Here is a 21,652-nt window from a genome sequence, read left to right on the forward strand (position 1 = left end):
GAGAAAATAGAGCTTTTGGTCAGAAACTTCCCGTAAAGATTACGGAAAATCCGTCCATCGGAATCGAGCGCCGTCTCCTCCAGGTAATCCACATCATCCTACTCTTCAATTTCAACCGTTTCAAATCTTTTTTTAGGGTTTCATTTCATTTTTTAGAGGATTTTTAGGCTAGAAACCCGCGCGCGGGGGCCCGCAGGCACAACACAGGTAACCTGCGGACCCCGACTTTTTCTCAATGGGGAAAAAGTCAGGGGTCCGCACCTGCCATGAAGGCAAGGTGTGGACCCACGCACTGTCTCTAACAGAGAGAGTGCGGTCCCCGTGAGAACGGGAGCATGAGGACGTAGATCTTGCCGACCTTCGATCGATGCATTAAAGGCATGCGGCTTATGCAAATTCTGGGCCATACCTCGCATGAGGGCCCAGGTGGACTTCTTGCAGTGGCTGGTAGATAGGTGGAGCATACAAGACCAGTGCTTCTTCATTGGTGGTCACCAGCTCGAAATGGAGCCGGCAGACATATACTTTTTTACTGGTTTGCCTAAGAGAGGTGAAGCCTTGACTCTATTCGAGACTAGGCCAGGTGGCCAGTCTGTCGATAGCCTCCGGCTAGAGTTCTGTAACAACCAAACTAGAGACAAAGGGATAGACATCAAAACCATATCCCGTCCTGAACTCATGGTTATCGCGTTTACTATTACCAGGCTCTATGGGAGCGCCTAACTACATATTGCCACTGGATCCCAAATGCGGATGGTAGTTGACTGCTTTCGAGGCACTATCTTCAACTGGTGCGATGCTGTGTTGGCTAATGTAAAAGGCCAACTGACCAGATCCAAGAACGGACAACTGAAGACCTTTGGATATGTTTCTTTGGTTGTGAGCTTTGGTCTAGAGAGGGTCCCAATGTTGGTCCTACAGCACCTTACTGTTGGAGCTGGACTTCCTCGAGAGCCCAAACTGATGCGATGGGTTGTAGTTATGGCCCGTCATCTGATGAGGGGACAGAGGTCGTTCGATTCAAACCTGAGTATTTCCATTGGTTGGAAAACCAAGTTTTTGCTATTCAGGACTTTCCTTATGCTGGGGTAGATTTTCGCGGTGACCCAGACATGGCTCTTCCACCAGGAGAGCAATGGGATGACTCAGGTAAAATCATTTTCAACGTTTTCCTAATTTAATTTTTTTTGTTTTTATCTCGTCCCAAAACTGACAGTAAAAGTTTAAAATGCAGATGTAGGCCCACAGCGACCAGCCGCTCTCCGGCCTTACGAGAGGAAACAACCAGCTGCAGCGGCACCAGCCCCACAGGACGAATCAACAGAGACCTTGGCCGAATTGGAGAGCCATCTAGAGCGCTTGACAGAAGACATTCCGGAGACTAGCATAGATGACATTCCTCATCGACTACAGCGCTATGTGATTGGGGTCCCAGGACCTTTTAGGAGGTTCCTTTGTAAGGTGGCCCGTACAGTGGTTTCTTATCAATATCATCACCAGTGATAGGATGATCGCCTATTGTAGACACATATGACAGTTTTGCTTTTTGTACTTATCATTTTTGCCGATCATAAGGTATTTTTCAACCTATGATTGAGGACAATGTATATTTTGACACACTCCTATATTATACTATATCACTATTACCGGCTTATCTTGTAAAACATGTTATGAAATGTTTTTAAATTTATTTGTATGATTATTGCAAATGTCTACTTAACATTCGAGAAGCAATTGCATCTGCTAATGTATTTAAAGATCTTGGAATATGTTGATATTCAATATAATCAAATTCACGTTCCAAGAGATGCACTCTCAAAAATAATCTCAATAACACTGGATTTCTAATGGCATACACTCTATTAAGCTGTAATACAACGAGTTCAGAATCTAACCTCACTATCAAACTCTGAATCCCAAACGAAATAGATTCAGATAATAACTCAATCACTGCACTATACTCTGCAATGTTATTCGTTGTTTGACCGAGGCTTACCCCATGCATAGATACCAACTCGTCAGAGGGCGAATAGATAACCCAAGCTGCAGAAGAAATGTTTCGTGTACTACGACAAGCACCATCAACGAAACCAATCTCAAGAGTAAAACCAAGATAAGCAGGAATAATGACGAAAAACATTCTCTAAGCTAAGCACACTTTTTAATCTAAAACACACCAGCTAGAAAGAAAACACTAACCTAACTAAAAAATCTCCACACCCATTTTAAGCATAATACCTCTTCAGGTAAAGACCATTTCTGGGTTTACCTAAAGAGTCCCCGTCAAAGTCTACCAATTCATAGGCCCCTTTTGCTAGCTTTCGCTTAACAACATAGGGACCATGCCACATAGGCACGAATTTTCCAGCGCCTAATTTATCATTTGCTTGATCGTACAATAAGACTAGGTCTCCTTCCGAAAAATTTCGAGGGGTCACATTTCGATCATACTGAGCTTTAATACGTTTTGCATGAGTTTCGATTGCTAATGCAGCATCGCGTCGATTCTCATCTAGCTGAGCCAAGTATAACAAACGTTTTTCCTCTTCAGAAGTGTCTGGAAGTAACTCGATGGCCATTTTCAATGACGGGATTTCGCATTCAATGGGTAACACAGCTTCCAGACCATAAACTAGTTGGAAAGGAGTGAACCATGTTGACGTTTTTACTGAGGTTCGATATGCCCAAAGCACTGAAAATAGCATGTTATGCTAATTCGACCGATGAATCCCAATGATTCGTCGGATCATGATGACCAGAACTTTGTTGATGGCTTCAACCAGACCATTAGCTTGTGGATAATAAGGAGTTGAACTATCGTGATGCAAGCCAAGCTGGCCTGTAAGTTCAGTCATCATAACGTTTCGAAAATGACGCCCATGATCAGTGATAATCGCTTGTGGAACACCAAACCTAGCAATTATATGATTGAACATGAAAATTGTAGCTGTTTTGCTGTCTGCCTCAAATGTAGGCATCGCCTCGGCCCACTTGGTAAAATAATCTACCGCAAGGATGATATACGCATGCCCCCCGGCCGTGTGAGGGTTACATGTAATAAAATCGATACCCCATTAGGCAAAAGGACCAACAGAAATTATAGGGTGGAGAGGAGCAGGTGGAGCGCGCATCTTTCGATCAAAAATTTGGCAGTTGTGGCATTTCCGGACCGCGTTAATACAATCTTTAAACATAGACGGCCAGAAGTAGCCAGCGTGCAATATATTTTGGGCTATGGCATACCCAGACATATGACCGCCACACGCTCCAGAGTGACAGTCATTTAGAACCCTTTCAGCTTCCTCATGAGTTAAACAACGTCGAAAAACAGAGTCCACCCCACGGCGATAAAGAGTATCTCCAATAATTCTGAATTGTTGGGACTGGAATCGTATTTTTCGACGTTCTGACCTTGAAATTTCTGGCCGAAAGGATTGGGTCTGGAGATAAATGATGATATCCCCATTCCATAGATGTAAAGTGCTGATTAGAAACAAGGATTCGTCCGCAATGGGCTCCTCCACCACAGTTTCCGTGTCAGCACGCGGGAAGTCACACATTAACTCCGCAAAAACTAAAGATTTCTTCGACTTAGACTTTTCAAATTCCAAGTCGAACTCCTGCAGGATCACAATCCATTTGGAGTACTTGCCCCCTAGCAATTGCTTGGTCAAAATGCAGATCATAGAGTTGCAATCAGAAATTACTATAGTTTACGTAGTAAAATGTAGTGACGAAAACGTTGAACAGCTTGAACAACTGCCAATGCCAATTTCTCCACATGTGAGTATTTTAGCTCAATTGGATTTAAAGTTCGACTAAGGTAATATATCACATGTTCTGTACCGAATTCATCTTCCTGAACTAACACCATTCCGATGGTGGAATGGGAAGCAACGAGATACAAGAAGTAGTCCTGGTTGTAGTTGGGAGGATGCAATAACGGTGCATGGGTCAACGCGTGTTTCAGTGCATCAAAAGATTTCTCAGCTATCTCATCCCAATAGAATGGAGTATTCTGTTTCAACAACCGGGTAAAACCCTTTGTGATCTCGGCGTAGTTAGGAATGAATCGACGTAAAAAGTTTGCTTTCCCCTGCAAACTTTGGAGTTGGCGAAGACTCGAAGGAGGAGGCAATTTGACAATAGCTTCAACCTTCGAGGGATCGACGCGAATGCCGGCTTTTGAAACAACAAACCCCAGTAACCGACCCGTTTCTATACAGAAAACACACTTGTGTGGATTCAACCTAATCCGATAATGCCTACACCTCATAAAGATTTCTCGTAAATGGATGAGATGATCAGCTCGATGTAATGAATGAGCAGGCAAATCATCGAGATAGGGTTGCACAATGTGCTTGATGTCATGAAACGCATAAGACATGGCCCTTTGAAAAGTTGCCCCGACGTTCTTGAGCCCAAAAGGTAATTTGCAATAAGCAAATGTCCCCCATGGACAAATGAAAGCCGTTTTTGGTTGATCGGCAGGTAGAATATTGATTTGATTGTATTCGGAAAAACCATCCATGAAGGAGAATATTTCGCTGCTGACACAATCATCAATGATTTGATCGATATAGGGAGTTGGGTAATTGTCCTTTGGACAGGCTCGATTAATGTCCCTATAATCGATACATATTGTTATTTTCCCTTGCTTTTTATTAACAGGAACAATATTCGATACCCAACCCATTAATGGAATCGGATAAATGAAACCTGCTTTGAGTAATTTTTCAACTTCTGCTTTAATAGTAGCAGCTTTTCTTGGGTGGATCTAACGCAAATGTTGCCGGACGGGTTTAGCGTCCAGGTAAGTTTTGATTTCATGAACAATTGTGGGGTCGATTCCTGGCATTTCCTCATATGACCAGGCAAACACGTCGTAGAATTCTTGAAATAGGGCCTTATATGTTTGAATTTCATCTTCCGTACAAGAGGCACCTATATGAATGTTTTCAACAATTCCAAGCTTAACCGAAATATCAATAGGAACAGTTCGAGAAATGTTTCCCAAATTTCACTCTGAATCAGGATCTTTCATGGGATTCTGAGGTTCCTTGACATATTCAGTTGTAAAAATTGATGAAAAATCATTTTCAAAACGATCACTCTCAGGTAAAAACGAAGATCTATGATGGAGATCTTCCCATGGTAAATCATCGACACATAGGATTTCACGAATTTGCTCATCAGTTTGAACAAGTTCAGAAAACGTTGTTGAATCCAAGTTTGATGTTGAAAGTGATTCCTCATGGACCACATTCATTATGTCAATTTTGGTTGAAGATGGGTCAGAAAGCGACTGCATGGCCTGATACGCAATTTCATATGGACTCAAAGGCATAACATCACCAAATGAGTCTATCTCAGATTCGGAAGGTACGATCCAAGGATCGTCATAAACAATGGTGTCTGACAAAATCATATGAATGGTTGCAAAAGAAGACGATGCGTTGATAGGAGGAAAAGGAAAAATTCCCAGTAAACCGGCATCTTTAACTAGACCTACTCCAACATCCTTATACGGGATTGTCGTTTTATCGACATGCTGAATGCTTTCAGAAGAGGTTGGGTTGGACGAAAAGTAAGTCAGCTAGTCTATTTTTACGATATTTCCATTATGAGGGAACTTTATAAGCTGAAAGACCGATGAAACGACAACTGTCATAGCGTAAGACCAACTACGACCCAAGAGAAGGTTGTAATCTAGAGGGGCATGAACCACCTCCACATCTAGATTAACAGTTTTGCCTTCAACCCCTATAGGTAGATCCTGTAGAATGCCAAATGGATGAAACCCACGACCATCAAAGGCCTTTAGAATCATCGGGGATTGATTTAGCGAAGGAGAACCAAGCGATCTCCAACACTATATCGACATAATACATGTTGAGGCTCCCTCATCAATCACAGTCCTATGAATAGGTCTGTTTTTTACTATCACTGGGATCTGGAAAGCCATTTGATGAGGTAGGCGTGGTGTACTATTTTCTAGATCGAAAATTATAAGGTTCGAGTCCTGAACGTCAACAGCTCCTATAGCTGACAAAAGTAATTTACGCTATGCTGGACATGATTGCAGCACTTCCAAAGCTAACATTGCTGAAGGTAAAACAGCTAAATCTTCAATAATGTTATAGTTCTGAGCCGCTCTCGCATGTGGATTGAAAGCCGACTTTCGAAGTATACCCTTGGTGGGCGGTTTGATTACTAAGTCTGGGTTAGGTTTCTCGATCTGTAGCGGATCAGAACCGGGAGCTGAGGTTGATGGGTTAGAATGAGAAGATTCTGCTTCTTTACCATCAATAGGACTTTTACTACCATAATCATGCGATCGAGTCGCAATCCTAACATGGGACATCATCAGTATGGGTTCTTCGTTGGCATTTGAGGAAGAACCTATCATCTTACTGTCTTGACTTGGAAAAGGATCCTTCAAAACAGCAGGCATTTGGGAACCTTTGAAAATCTTCACAACCTCTGCACGATGAGGGCAGTCTCTTGTGAAATGCTCTTCGTCACAAATGAGACAAGGATAATGAGGTTTGCGTTTCTCATCATTTGATTCCGCTTTTTCTGGTTTCTCTTTCGAATTTTTATCTGTCTTATTTTTCTTCTTCCCTTTCTTCTTACCGCCGGATTTTGATTTGGCTGTAGATGACTCTACAACATGAATATCGACGGAAATTTCCATGGAAGAATCTCCTGTCAGGGAATCTGGCAAGGTTATAATAGGAGAAAAATTCTTGGAAGACTTCTTCTTACTTTTGGTATTAACCGTACCAATCATACCATCAGTGGCATGAGACCCTGAAGGAGCCGCAGCGATTTGATTTTGCTTAGGAAGATCAGGGATTTTCTCGTGTAACGTACCTGAATGAGTATAAACTAAGTCAAGGTACTGTGCTTGAGCAATTACTTGCTCCTCAGTAACGACTCCGGCCTTAGCTACATCCTTAGTGATCTTTGGGAGTAAAGATTTTACAAACCATTCAGCTAAGATCTGATCCGGAATAAAAACCTTCACTAAACGCCGTCGACGTCTCCATTCATGAATGTGATCTGAAATGTAAGTGGACATTGACTGCTTTAATGAAGTTAATAATTACGTTCCATTGTCATATCTGACTGGTAACTGAAAATGAGTTCAAAACGAAGTAGCTAACTGACTAAAGTTATAAAAAGTGGCTCGCAGTAACTCAATGTACCACTTGGCCGCAAGACCAATTAGAATGCGCTGGAAAAGCCTTAAACGGATTGAATCATCTAAAATGGAATTAGACGCACACCAAAGGTGATAAGTCATCACATGGTTCGACGGGTCCTCTCCTGATTTTCCTTCAAACTTAGGAATATCACTAGGCAGCTTATTCGGCATTGGCGGCCAAAACGGAAGATAGTTAATTGGATCGTTCGTAAGGCGCGACAAGTCAGGCAAGTCCAAAGTTGCGATAAACGTTAATTGACGATTAGGGTCCCTAAAACTCTGGGTCATGAGACCAGCCCCAGGAGGAGGATATCCAGGATAACTAGGAATTGGAATTGCATTTGGGATATTATATCCTCTCGGAAAACCAGGATTAACCGGACCGTACTGGGGTTGTTGATATGTATACCCAGGGTACGGTTGATACTGATATACTGGCTGCTACACAGCGGGACCGAATTGGTACTGTCCCTGGTACGGTTGATAAGTAAATTGAGGTTGACTTGTGACAACCGTACTTGAACCAGGTTGTCCTACAGGCATCTAAACCAAAGTTTGAATTGTGGATCCAGACTGAGGTAAATATGTCTGAGGAGTTGATACAGGGACAGTAGGAACCGGAGCTGTCGATACTCCAGAAGTAGGTGGGGTAGATTGAACAGATGTTGCCGTAGTTGCAGCAGCCATTTGAGGCGGAGTATGAGGCATACTAGGCCCAGGCTGAGAAACTACCGAAGGTGCAGAAGTTTGAATAGTAGACTGGACAGGTTGCTGGGGTGAACCAGAAACTAAGGGTTGTCCAGTTTGAGATGACAACTGTACATTCGGTTGCAAGACCTGTTGAGTTTGCAATGGATCCCACACTAAGTTCATTCCGGGGTACGGATCCATAACAGGTTGAGAATATTGAGGACCATAACCAGGTTGAGGGTAGGGTTGATAATTCAGAGGTATATTTCCAGTTCCTTGAATGTATGATTGACCGGAAGGTGGTTGGAAACCTTGGTTCGAGTACTAACCTTGGGGTTGATAACCTTGAGGCACGTACTGATACTGGGGTTGACCTTGAGGTACATATCGATACTGGGGTTGACCTTGAGGTACATATTGAGTCTGGGGTTGACCTTGAGGAACGTACTGTCCCGTGGGTATGTATTGTCCTTGAGGTTGCCCCCCAGGCACAAATTGGGTACCTTGAGGTTGCCCCCCAGGCGATACTTGAGGATTTTGAGGCTGCCCCCCACGCGGGAACTGGCCACCTTGAGGTTGAGGATTAGGAATAGTACCTGACATCATGAGAATATCTTCTACACTCAACGGCTTAGTACCATTATTTCCAGTTAATAACCCTTGTTCAATAGGTTGAGGAGACGCTCCCGAAAAAGTACCAGTAAGTGACTGATACCCAGAGGGAATAGAAGGACCGCCGTACAAAAAGGTTTCTGGAGATTGAGAAAACATGGACGACTGTCTTGACATATTTAACAGAGGATAGTAACCTCTAGGTGTTGGGTGATAAGGAATACGAGGTGGTGAAAAACTTAGTCCCGGGTTTTCCAAAAAGTTAGTCAATGAAAGATACCAAGCACTGCTCCTAGGTGGACTGTAAAAGATTGATTCACGCTCCCTAAGCTCTATAACAAGTTGATTTTCAGGGATAGGGATGCCTACTTCTTCTTCTGGAGTAGCAAGTTCTTCGATAGATATTAGTCCAGAAGGAAGATTTTGGGTAATTATTCTTTCTACCCTGGGTGAACCAAGACCACTAGAAGTTGGAGAGGCAAACCCAAATGTTGGAGTAGCAGCAAATTCAGTTTCAGGTTCAGATATCTCAGGTTCCCACCTAAGTCACTAGTAGATGAAACACTACCAGTAACTTCGGAAACAGACACTGATTGTGGATTATAATCTGCTACTAGAGCTTGATAATCAGGGTGTACCACTAAAGAAGACTCTCCTTCTTCAAGTGACCCAACTCTACTGTCTCTAGGAGTTACCAGGGCTCGTAGCCCTTCAAGATGGCTCGGTAAAAACTCAGGAGGTTGGCCCCGAAGTCTACGGGACTTCCTTGGTAATTCAGCCATGATTAAATATTTTAACTACTTCACACGAAAACAAAGTAAAATCTCAATGAAAACCACCTAAAGCCTCTAAAGAACCAAACGAATTTGAATCACACACCTAAAGAATCGAGGAGATCAAACCACACACAAACAGTAACTTTCCGTACTGAAAACACTAGTTGGTGATGAAACCCAACGTCGCAGAGTTCAATACAGAAATGGCGGTTGGAACAGTTACCCCGGCAACCTGCTTAATGAATAGACTAGCACAAGTTCCTCCACTAAACCGTCTCGAGTGAAGAGAACCCCCCAGAAAATCCAAGTGAGTCTAGATGACATTTGCTCTAGGTACAGTGGGATCTTCCCACCACTGTCACCTTAGGAAGAATCCTATAGAATATGGTCACTATGGTTACCAACGGAAACAAATATACCTGGGGGAACAATCTACGATCTGATACGCACGCAAGGGCAGAGTAACAAGCTCAATCCCCTTGAAGGCTCCTTGACATAATCCAAAGTTTACCAACAAGTGACCCCAGGCTCCTCGACAATGGTTAATCCGAGGTTTACCGTTTTTAATACGTGAATATCTGGCGTCGTTCCCAATGAGGAAGGATTGATTCCCACACTGGTTCGGACACAATCTCGTGCTTCTCCTTTAAGAGGAGCTTTCCCAGAGCATAAATGCAACAATTGGATTTTTCTCCTACTGCAAGATACAACTACTTGTTTGTTTTACTGTCTTGGAGAGTTAATTACTCCCTACTCCAAGACACTAGCCTAAGCTATGTTGGTGTAATAGAGCCCTAGAAACAAAAAGATTACTAGATTGATTTTACTTTAAGCGTTATTTTTATTGGTTTTTCTTTAAGTCAAGAGGTGCGGAGATGAAACTCGTGGTGTGAAGACTCGACTCGAAATCACTAAAAAATGCACTTAAGATGATTAAGCAATCTTTTCCCTTCAATGAATTTCTAGCTAGGAAAGAGTTTGAGAATGCAAATGCTTGTAAACACAAATCTTTCTTAACAAACAAATTAAAAGAAGAGCTTTTTGTCTTTTCCAATGCACTCAAAACGAGACAACTAGTTATTTTCTTTCAAACACTCAAAATACTACAAAACAAAATTTTTCCAAAAGAGATTTTTTTTTATTTTTTATAAAACACTCAAAACTATAGACAAAGCAAATCTTGAGATCTATAAACTATAAAAAACTATTTGAAGTAAAAGATTACAAGATGTATTTTTCAAGGATATTTTACTTAGCTATAAGCGAACTAAGGACCAATTTGTCCAGAATCACAAATCAGTTAAAAAACAACCAATTTTTGTTTTCTTTTCTAAAAATGAAATCCAAACTTTTAACACAAGCCTTTTTGAAGTTTCGCAAAGAGAAAACACAAGGTGGATTCCTCAACAAAGGTAGATTTTGTAAATGGTCAGACTCATAAGAAGGCCAGTAAAAACCAAGGTGATCTGAGGTTTCTACAGCTTCTAAGCTTTGAGCTACTACAAGACCAAAATGAAAATCAAGCCCGGTAACCAAAACTTCTAGCAATTTCACCTAAAACCCTAACACCAACGGAATCAACATAAGGAAAGTTCCTAACAAGTCATATGCAGGTCTAGGCAGTGGATAACAACATCTAAACAAAAACTAAACTGACTGAAAGAGAAAATCTTAAGTTTTCCAAAAATTTTACAGGGTCTGCAGGCCCACAGTTCACACAGGTGCGATACCGCTCTGTGCGAAAAGCAAAAGTGCGGACAGGTCCGCACTATGTTGCAAGCTGAGGGTGCGGTCCTCTCCCAAAGTTATGAAAAACAAAAAATAATCCTAGATCAACTAAATCTACCCAATTCCACACACAACAAGCCAAAAACAGAAACAAAAACACAGTTTCTCAGGTCAAAGTAAAAACAAGGAAAAAATCAAGTCCCTAGTGGAGTCGCCATTTTGTCACACGGAATGAGTCAATCTTGCGGACAAGATCGACCTCCCTAGTATCTAACGATATCTAGTGACAAGCAAGCCAATCAAAAACTATCTTTCTCTAAATATGCAATTATAAACAAAGGCAAACAAGTGTTTTAGGCCTACCTTGGGTCCAATGCAAGTTTGTGGAAGCCTCGCTCCTTTGATCCAAATGAGCTCCCTTGTCACGAATCTGCAAACAAAAACAAGCAAACAAATTAAATAGCACCTGAAAAGCCAATATCATAAAGCATACTTAACATGATGATCAAGGAATTCATGAAACAAATGACATAAGACAATTTGTTGAGAAAAATGAATCTCATTGTATTATTTCAAATCAAAGAAGAACTTTACAACTTGTGCCTTGATGTTTTACAAGCTCCTCCCAGGGTCCAACAAGAAGTCTCCTCTACTTTGACACGTTTCACTCTCTTCCCAATGAAGCCAAAAAGGTATGTGATCTCTCCTCTCAAGCTTAACTAGGAAGTCTCAATTCCACCAGCATTTACCCTAAAAAATGTTCAGCTTCTAACCTCTCTAGCAACCAGCCCAATGCCTTAATTTATAGTGCAATGGAGGGAAGTTACTAGGTCCTCCTTCAAAGGGATAAAGCCCTCCTTCAAAGGGATAGCTCCTCTCATCAAGGGATTAGCTCCTTCTCTTTTGGGATGCATGAACCACCTAAGAGCGACCAATCCACGTCAAAATTCCTTCTAGAATCATCTAGAATTAACCCAAAGTGAGTTTTTTAGAATAAACTTGCACCTTTTTGACTTTCACATGGGTCTGCACCCACTCCTTTAGGGACAGAGCGGGCAGGTCCGCAGGTAATGTGAACAGGGAGTGCGGGACCACAGACAATAGTGAGAGAAAGTGCAGAACCCGAGCTTTGTTGATTGTTAAATGTCTTTCTCTCATTTTCAAAGCTTGACATGAAGAGCTGAGGTCTGAGACTTGCTTAGGAGGACAGTATAAGTGATGATAGACCCATACTGACTGCAAATAGTCATGGTGACGATATTTTTGTGTAACATGGGGAATACTGAAACACTTCCTCTGTGAACAAATTTACAAATTGTTCATGGATGGAATCTACCAGGAATTGACTGAAATTGAAAAGGACAGAGGACTTGGATTCTATTGATAAGATGGAAAAAATACCTATAATAGCTTCATCAAGCCACTGGTTTAAATAATAGTCTAGAAAATATGAAAGCACAGTGACTATGCATCTGGTTATATCAGGGAAAGCAGAGGAAGAATAAGGAGGATTCTTGCTTGGCAGATGGGTTTGCTCAGTCATGAAGAGTTCTAAGGTTTTAGCTCTCTTGGTAAAGTCTAGCCTCTAATACATTTCACTGAGAATCTCATGGGAAAAGGGAGAGGTTCCTTCAATGATAGGAACCTGTATAATTTGCATAATAGACTTGGCATCAATGGTAAACAATATGTGTCATGTTGGGGCTATCACTGCCCTTTGTTGTGGGTTATAGCATGAGTGGCATTTTCTGATTAGTTCTGGGCAACTCTGGGTTTTGGGAAAGATATAGAAAGGTGAATTGGTGTCCCAGAGCCCTATGTCATCCACTTGATCAACAAATTTATTCTCCCACCAATAGTAGATGTCAAATAAATCAAACTCTGAGAGTGTCTCATGTATTTTCAAGTCTCTGTCTACTAGTGGAATGTGATCCAAGTCCACTGGTGGGTGCACAATTAGCTTGAATGCCTGCTATTCTTTCCTCTTTGGTGGCATGGTTGTCTTCTGCAACTTTTAAAAACTGAACTGTGTTGAATTTGCAGTCGAGTTTCAATAGAAAGGGATAAGAAGAAATGGGAATTTAGAGAGGAGAAAGAAAAGGAATGACCAGGAAGCGGGATTCAAGAAGGGGAATTTTTTATCACTGCAGAAAAATGGATCCTTCTATGACTATGTTACTATTTCAGTGTGCTCACTACTTTCTCTGTGTATGCTTGGATGAATTTCTAATTGCACCTGTAAGTAGATAGAGAACATTAAAATTTGTAAATGGGCATGAAATGGTGCATTTGTAGTTTTGGGGTGTTCCGTTGGATTGGCCTGAAGTGGCACGGGTCCGTTGGCTAACGGTCCAGCCAATTGAGTGCAAAATGACATAGCGTGGGAATGGAGATGATAAGCGGATGGGACAGAGTGGTGTCGTGAGGTGGCGGTCTTGGTGAATGGTCATAATGGGGAAGGTGGTTTAGTTGAATAGGAAACCACTTTTTGGGGGGCCCTTGGAGTGGTAAGCAGAATGAGTGGGGGGGTGAAAAATCCTGACAACGTGACACGTAAGTGGTTTGAAACAACTGATTTCGAACCTCCCCCGGCATTAACCTTCAGAGGGTGTGTGGGGGGGGGTGCAAAAGGTGATATGGGCCGTCAGATCGTATGGTGGGTGCAAAGATTAGATGAAAGGTGAGGGGTGGGTAATATCCGATGTAATGGGTAAGTGAGTGGTGGGGTAGGAAAATTAATAAGGGGGCGAGGTATAGGAATATAGGGTAATGTTATGAATAATAGGATAAGACCCCTTTTCCATCCTTTTTTTGTGAAATCAATTGAAGATTGGAATCTATGAACAATTTGAAATCTGCAAACTGTGAAATACTCAATCACCTTGAGATCCTATAAATTATATGACCCTGACATTTGGCACCAAGACAATAGATGAACCACAAGGCGAGGAAGATGGTCTGATGATTCTTTTATTCAACAACTCTTTGATTTGCGTCTTAATTTCTGCGCTTTCCATCACTGACATCATGTACATGCCAATGTTAGGAAGAGGACAATCTTGTTGCAACTGTATCTCGTGTTGGATTCCTCTCTTGGGAGGTAATCCCTTTGGTTCCTGAAACATTTCATCATATTGGTTAACTACGTCAACCAATTCAGATTTCAAATTCAAATCACAACCTTTAAAAGCTTCATTATCAACATCATTTTTGGGTTTGATCATGAGAAGCACGAAATTCTTACTCGAATTCACCAGTGTTTTCATCTTCCCTGCATTAACAAGTGAAAGATTTGTTTTCTTGTTGTGAGCTCTCACAATATATTCTACTCCATTTTTGAATAAATGATATTTGTTTCCATGTTGATGGAAGATAGCTTTTATGTCATAAAGGTGGGCTTCCCAAAACCATGCCACAAATATCTAGCGACACAACGTCAAGATCCACTTCATCTATGAAATTTGCATTAATAGCAAATTTCAGTTTACACTTTCTCGTAACCTGCAATTGCACGTCACATACCCATCCAAGTGGATACGGTTTATGATGTGGAACAATTTCCAAAGTTAAACTCTTGACAATGTTTTAAGAGATAAGATTTTCTTGAGAGCCACTATCGAACAACATATAAATCTTGTTATGTTTTGAGATCACCCTTACGTGAAACAATTATATTCTCCTGTTTTCATTTTGAGTTTCATTTTGCGAGTCTGAAGAACTAGTGCTGGAAATGGATTATTTTCCTTTTAACCCCATGGTTGTGATTTTAGTTTCATAACCCGAATCGCATCCCAAATCCTGTTGAGTGGTTGCAGTCGTCTTATTTTTTCCCTTATTGTTGTTTCTTTTTGGTTTCATTTCAGGATGAAGCTTCCAAAAGTGAGCTTCATTGTGACCTTCTCTGGGACAGTTTTTGCATGTAATTTTCTCTCCTTTTTTGATAGACATGTTTTTCTTTTCCTTCCCTTTGAAAGCCTTTTCTTTTCCCTTACTCTTAAATGCCCTTTTACTACCTTCTTCTGGGGTATTTTTCCCTCTTGCCTCAAGATGAGTGGCTTGCACACACACATCATCTAGATTATTGGGATTAAGCATTAAGATATTATGCCTAAGGTAATTGTGTAAACACCCTATGTACTTCAGCAAAGTGTCCTATGACTGCAAATATACACCTAACATCATATACATTTTCTGAATTCTTGGGTGTAATCTTGCACATTTTGACCTTTTAGCTGTCTAAATTTCTACCAATTCATGATGGATATCTAAATATAAGCTAGAGGGTAGAATTTCCTTTTAATTGCAGCAATGAAATCAGACCAAGAAAGTGAGATCTTACTGTGTTTTTTAATCTCCTCTTGGGTCTTTGATTCCCACCATACTAGTGTTGCACCCTCCATTATCAAGGAAACTAACTGAATCTTTATGTCATCCTCTTGAAGGTTTTGAATCCTACAATAGACCTCCAACTGACAAATCCATTTATCAAGCTTCTCTACATTCACTTCACCATTATACATAGGTGGGTTTAATTTAACATCAAGTTTTTAAAAATGTGAATTACCAGTTCCTTTTGAAGAACGATGATGGGTATAAGGGTTATATTAGTGGAAGAGTGTGACGATGATTCTGAAGAAGAAGATAAAGAAGATGGTGGAGAGGTTGGAGGTTTTTCTCCATTCCTATTACCTCCTTTTCCATTACCTTCTCCTGAAGAGCCTTCTCCGTTTGGAGGTTTGGAACTTTCTCCTTGCAACCTGCTATTCCTCTCTTCATAGAGGACCTTCACCATCTATGTCATATCAAAGAAAGCCTTTATGAAGGTCTTCTCATCTTCTGTCATGTTTGTAGGTTCTCCTTCATGAGACATGATCTCTAGAGTCTCAACGATAACCTGAGGCTGAACTGGCGTTGGAGATTGTGGCAACCTTGCTCTTCTTCCCCTTGACCCAACTTCAGGGCTTTCAACCAACTTTCCTTCACCTCTTTTGAGTCTTAACCTTGTAAGCATGACATAAACTTGAAAACAATTAAATCCTTCTTTCATTGAGCAAACCTAGTTCTCTGGTACCAAATTGATCGGATTTAGAATATTAGTTTGCAGTGCTAAGATCTTCCTCAGATTATAAACAAAATGCTTTCATTGTGCTTAAGGATTCATCAATTTTTGCAAGTAAAATGAAGAGTTTTTACGTTAATTTTATTAGCAATTTAACACAAAGAAGAAACTAAACAACAACATAAACATGTGCATAACATCATCAAAAACAAATTACAACAAGCACATGATAAAGGAGTTCACCCTTCCTGGGCTACGTCTCCTTGGTCCAGGTTCCAATGGCTTGGGCCTCTCTATTATGCTCAAAAGTGTAAAAATATGTGTTTACAATGCTCAAATGCTTATGAAACCTTCTCTAATCAGTTCAGAATACCCAAAAATGGCTATTTAGCCTCTTTTTGCAATCAATTTGGTGGAAAACTAAAGAAGTTATGACTTCCCCTTGTTTTCCTACTATTCATTCATCGAAATGCTCCACATCCAACAGGAACCCACAATTTCGCTTCAAAAATCTGCTGACCGAGCAAGAATTTTGCCGCTCAGTGGGCCTTAATCCATCGACACCGGCTATCTTACCACAAATCACAATCGGCAGAGTCCTACAGGCTTATTGTATGTGAGCAAGGTGGAAATGTGCGATTGCGATATCGATGGACCAGATGGGAAATTAAACTGCAAGCTATAAATGTATCGCATCTGGAATCCTTTTGCTAATTGCAATCGCGGAGTACCGACGATCTTATGAAAGCGGGACCTGACTTGTTGCGATTTGTGATTGCGATATCACATCACAACCTGAACTTGTTGGGGCTGATTCTATAGTGTCGTGCGATATGCGATGTGCGATCATATCGCAACCCTGATCCCACTGGGGTCCGATTCTATAACATCTCCCTTTGCCGATGTGTGATTGTGATTCTTGCATCACACTCTAGCTTGCTCTAAAGCTGATTTGTAACACCAACCCATCTCCGATATGTGATTTGCAAAATGCGGGGAACAATGGTGGCCTGCCACTTGGCGCTTCCCGATTCGCTGATGAAACCTGCCACGTCATCAAATTTTGACATGTGATTAAGTCAAACCTGAACTTTGACTTGCTCTAACTTCTACATACGAGCTCAAATTTGAGTGTCGTTCGTACCGTTGGAATCAAAATGACGAGTTCTTCAATCTAAGCTAAGTTTATCAAGATTTTGACACTTTTATTTTTGAGCCTAATTTTAAGCACTTGATCAGATAGGTTTTTGAATGGACACTTCAATTTCTGCACAGATTAGGCCATATGATCTAGGATTTTTGCAAGAAATAAATGCATGTTAACCAACATGCCATGATGCAAGTGGTATAACAACCAGATGTGCTAGTAATATATAACGACATACCTTCCTTCGCACGTGAAAAATCTCTAGATAAGGAATGCAACATCTTTCCAGGGTTGTGGTAATGCCCTCCTGTAAAATCTTGTTTTTATCTTCTCCAGTTGTTTTCTTGCCTCAAGGAATTGCCGCACAACATTAGGTTGGGGTTTTTAGGGCGCAACCGACTGTTCTCCCATCTGGCGTAACCCTGTCACTTCCACAATTGCTTCTTTTTGTCACATACACCATTGTCCCTACTACCTCAGTTATACCCTCCCTATAATGCATGGAAAATTCTAGAGCTATGTTGTCATCATACCCTTGAAACCTGTGAATATACTCTATCCAGTCGGCCTGTTCAAACAATGGTTTAACATGTGGAAATTCGTCTAAGAATTCTTCGCTACCTTCTCTTCGAACTCTTGTGCCTCCCATATTTTTCAGAGCTTGAAGTGGATATAACTATGTTTGTTCTCTGCAACAGTTTGAATGTGGGATAGTGGCACAATGGAAGAGTTGAGGTAATGAGTCTATTAGGAGTCATCTATTATGGTAGCAGTACCCAGTCAGGTGTTTCCACAATGGTTACAACCCCATTTTCCACCAATTGTTCGTAACTATCGTTGTTAGGGGCTCTATTACTGTTGTACACAGTCAAGTGTTACAACAATGGTTGCTTACCATTTGGCACCAACCGTTCGTTGCTAAGGTGGTCAGGAGATATTTTCCATCATAATAGTTTAAAGTTTGATTACGTGCAACTTTGTGGGCACATGCAACATTACACTCACTCAAATTACTCTCCTTAAAAAGTATTAGTTACAGTTTATTAGTTATCCTTGAATGCATATTATAAATTTGCATGCTTATCAAGTTAACTTCGTTGATTTGTAGGTTGTTCATATTATTTTCACTATTTTTCCTTAAAAAATATTAGTTATAGTTTATTAGTTATCCTTGAATGCATATTATAAATTTTCATGCTTATCAAGTTAACTTCATTGATTTGTAGGTTGTTCATATTATTTTCACTGTTTTTCCTTAAAAAGTATTGGTTACAGTTTATTAGTTATCCTTGAATGCATATTATAAATTTGCATGCTTATGAAGTTAACTTCATTGATTTGCAGGTTGTTCATATTATTTTCATTGTTTTTCCTTAAAAAGTATTGGTTACAGTTTATTAGTTATCCTCGAATGTATAGTATAAATTTCCATGCTTATCGAGTTAACTTCATTGATTTGCAGGTTGTTCATATTATTTTCATTGTTTGTAGGCTTAGTTGTTGTTGTTGTCATGTATGTCACAATGTGCTTTAATTGAAATCACCTGATCGTGTGGCTGTAGCTGTTAATAGTGGAGAAATTCATAGCAATTGGATTTTTTTTATTTAGATAATTATACAATTTTATCCCTTGAGGTTGGATCTATGGATTGGAAAAATGCAAGATATCACAATTTCATTTTGCATTTGTAACACCCTCCTCCCACATCCACCCAAGTGACCATGCCAACCAGGGTAAACATGAGACAAGAGTCTACTATTATCATATTTGACCTCCTAGGTAACCTTAAGGAAGTGGAATCGACGAAATATCCCACACATTCATGCAACATCATCAACATAACCCTTAGGAGACAAGTTAGCCACTCAGATAGCTTGTCCCTGTGTCCCACTACTATTTTGGACCTCTTAGGCCATAGCCTCTCTCATGCTATGGGTAATAGGGTGACCAGAGACCTAAATTTTCTTTTCATATTCCTACCTGCCAGTGACTGTGGACCAAACTTTCTAGTTATGTGCCAGCGACCTCGAGAATTAAGCCAATTTTTCAGGCCCAGAGCCCAAGCCACTGCCCAGAATAGAATGAAAGCTCAGAATCAAGTAAAGTACAAGGAAAAAATGCTGCAAAAGTAAATAGTTGATAAAGGCATTAACCAAACCCCTATTAGACACGACAAGAATTTCATTAAACATATAATAGACATGTAACCTACAGGTGTAAACAACAAAATTAAGTGTAGGGATCTCATAATTATCTGAGAATCACCATGAACCATTTTTTCCTCACCTCATTTGCTACCTTATCACTTATTAGGTTATATATACACTATCCATTCAGTTACAAGTAGAAACACGCTAAGAGCCATACATAGCTACTGTCATAAAATGTGTATATAACCAGTATAATAGGAACATAATTACAATGAACATATCAGCTATCAAAATCCATATATATATATATATATATATATATATATATATATATATATATAGTAGTATATCTACACATGAAACTCAATGGAATGAAATGAAATGAACCAATGAGAGATGGGACTACCACGTTCCACCCAACCATAGATTGTCTGAGCCAAGTCTCTCTTCAGCTAATCGCCCCCATGCCATATTCCAAGCATGAATGTGGGACTCATAGAAAAACATCAAAAACACCAATCAATGTGGATGCCACTGGAGTTCTTTGCCTACACCGTGAGGAATTTGAGTGCCTCCTAGTCTCTCAAGCTTTACCATGCATTCATAGTCCGATCCAGGGATCACTAGGCCCTACATCGAGAGATAATATCCAGGATATACCATGCATTCCATCTCGGAATCTAGGCCCAAGGGAGAGAAAATCCACCTCTTGGTTTTACTGTATATCCCACCATTCACTGGAAAGGATTCCTAGGCCCATCGAGGCACACAATCTGGATTTACTGCAACCCACAGTCTGGTTTAGGGGATACTAGGCTAGTGGCTTCATGCATCCTTAGTCCAGTTCAGGGACCACTACTACCATGTGCTTTTCAATTCGGAGATCCACCCTACTCAGCTTTGAATCCAATCCAGCAATACCACACAAACCGTATGAGAGAACCCATCTCATAAAATCTATCAAGAAATGGAAAGGCTAGGCTGAAAATATTGTCACACCTAGAAGAACCCATGCCATGGTTGAAAAGAAACACATGCAATCCCATGCATGCCAAATCTAGAAAGGAAAATACACATGCGTATCGATACCTGCAATGAAGCCTGCTATAACTGCTCGATCCTGCCTTTCCATGCTTGATCTTTTCTTCCTCTTGCCTTCTTTGCCTTTCTTGCTCCAATGCCAAAGTGCTCCAAGAAAACTCTAAGTATCCAAGAGTATGAGAGAGAGAGAGAATAATGAAAGAGATCCAAAGCTAAACTGACAAAATGTTACCAACTGATCCTCAAAAGCCTTTTTATGAATGAGGCCTCTATTTTCTTCATTTTCCATTATTTTCCTTCATTTTCCTCCTCACATGTAACCTGACCTTTCACCTCATTTCTCTCCTAATTTCCATTATTTTAATAAATAATTGTGCCAAAAATGCCATTTTGCCTTTCCAAAGCCTTAGCCATTTCCTTTTCCAATTTCCTTAGCCATAAACAACCAAATGAACACACAATAGGATGTCTTGCCCAACATTAAGCTCATAATAAGTGTCCCATCAACCGTGGTTATTTTGCTTAACTTTTATTACATGTAATTTTTCACCAAGGTTGTTACAAAACCCTCCCCCTTGGGGGACACCGTCCTCGGTGTTCAATCACACATATACCTCAGCAACCTGCTAAAAGAAGTCATACTACCCATGGAGCTTTATAACATAGATTGATGTAGTATTTACAATGAGATATCTACTAAAGAGAAGAACATCACGACAACATGCCAACATATTGCATAGTGGAGCTTTATATCACAACTCATTACGGTATTTACAAAGATCATCCTACTGAGTGCCAATCTACATGACATCATAATGTCATGGTAACATAACCACACGATAGCATAATAACATGATAAAATAATAACATGAGAGCATAATCGTAATGACATGATACCCATACCACATAGTGGAAATTTATAACATAGCTCATTATGGTATTTGCATCCATACACATGCGTACATATAACAACATCACCATAAATATAGATACCAAAACATATGCCAAATAATATACAAAAACATATATCAAACATATACTAACATCATATCTAAGCATATATTAGAACATCATATAGCATATATCAACCATCATAAAGCATATATTGATCACCATAAATCATATACTAAATAAACATAAAGAAAATACTAAACCACCATGAAGCATATACCAAGCCATCATAAGTAAATACTAAACCACCATAAAGCAACTACCAAACCACCATAAGCAATCACCAA

Source organism: Pinus tabuliformis, chromosome 1_1 (assembly GCF_031772625.1).
Source record: "Pinus tabuliformis cultivar Carrire ecotype Pingquan chromosome 1_1, CPIR1, whole genome shotgun sequence".
Classification (NCBI taxonomy): domain Eukaryota; kingdom Viridiplantae; phylum Streptophyta; class Pinopsida; order Pinales; family Pinaceae; genus Pinus; species Pinus tabuliformis.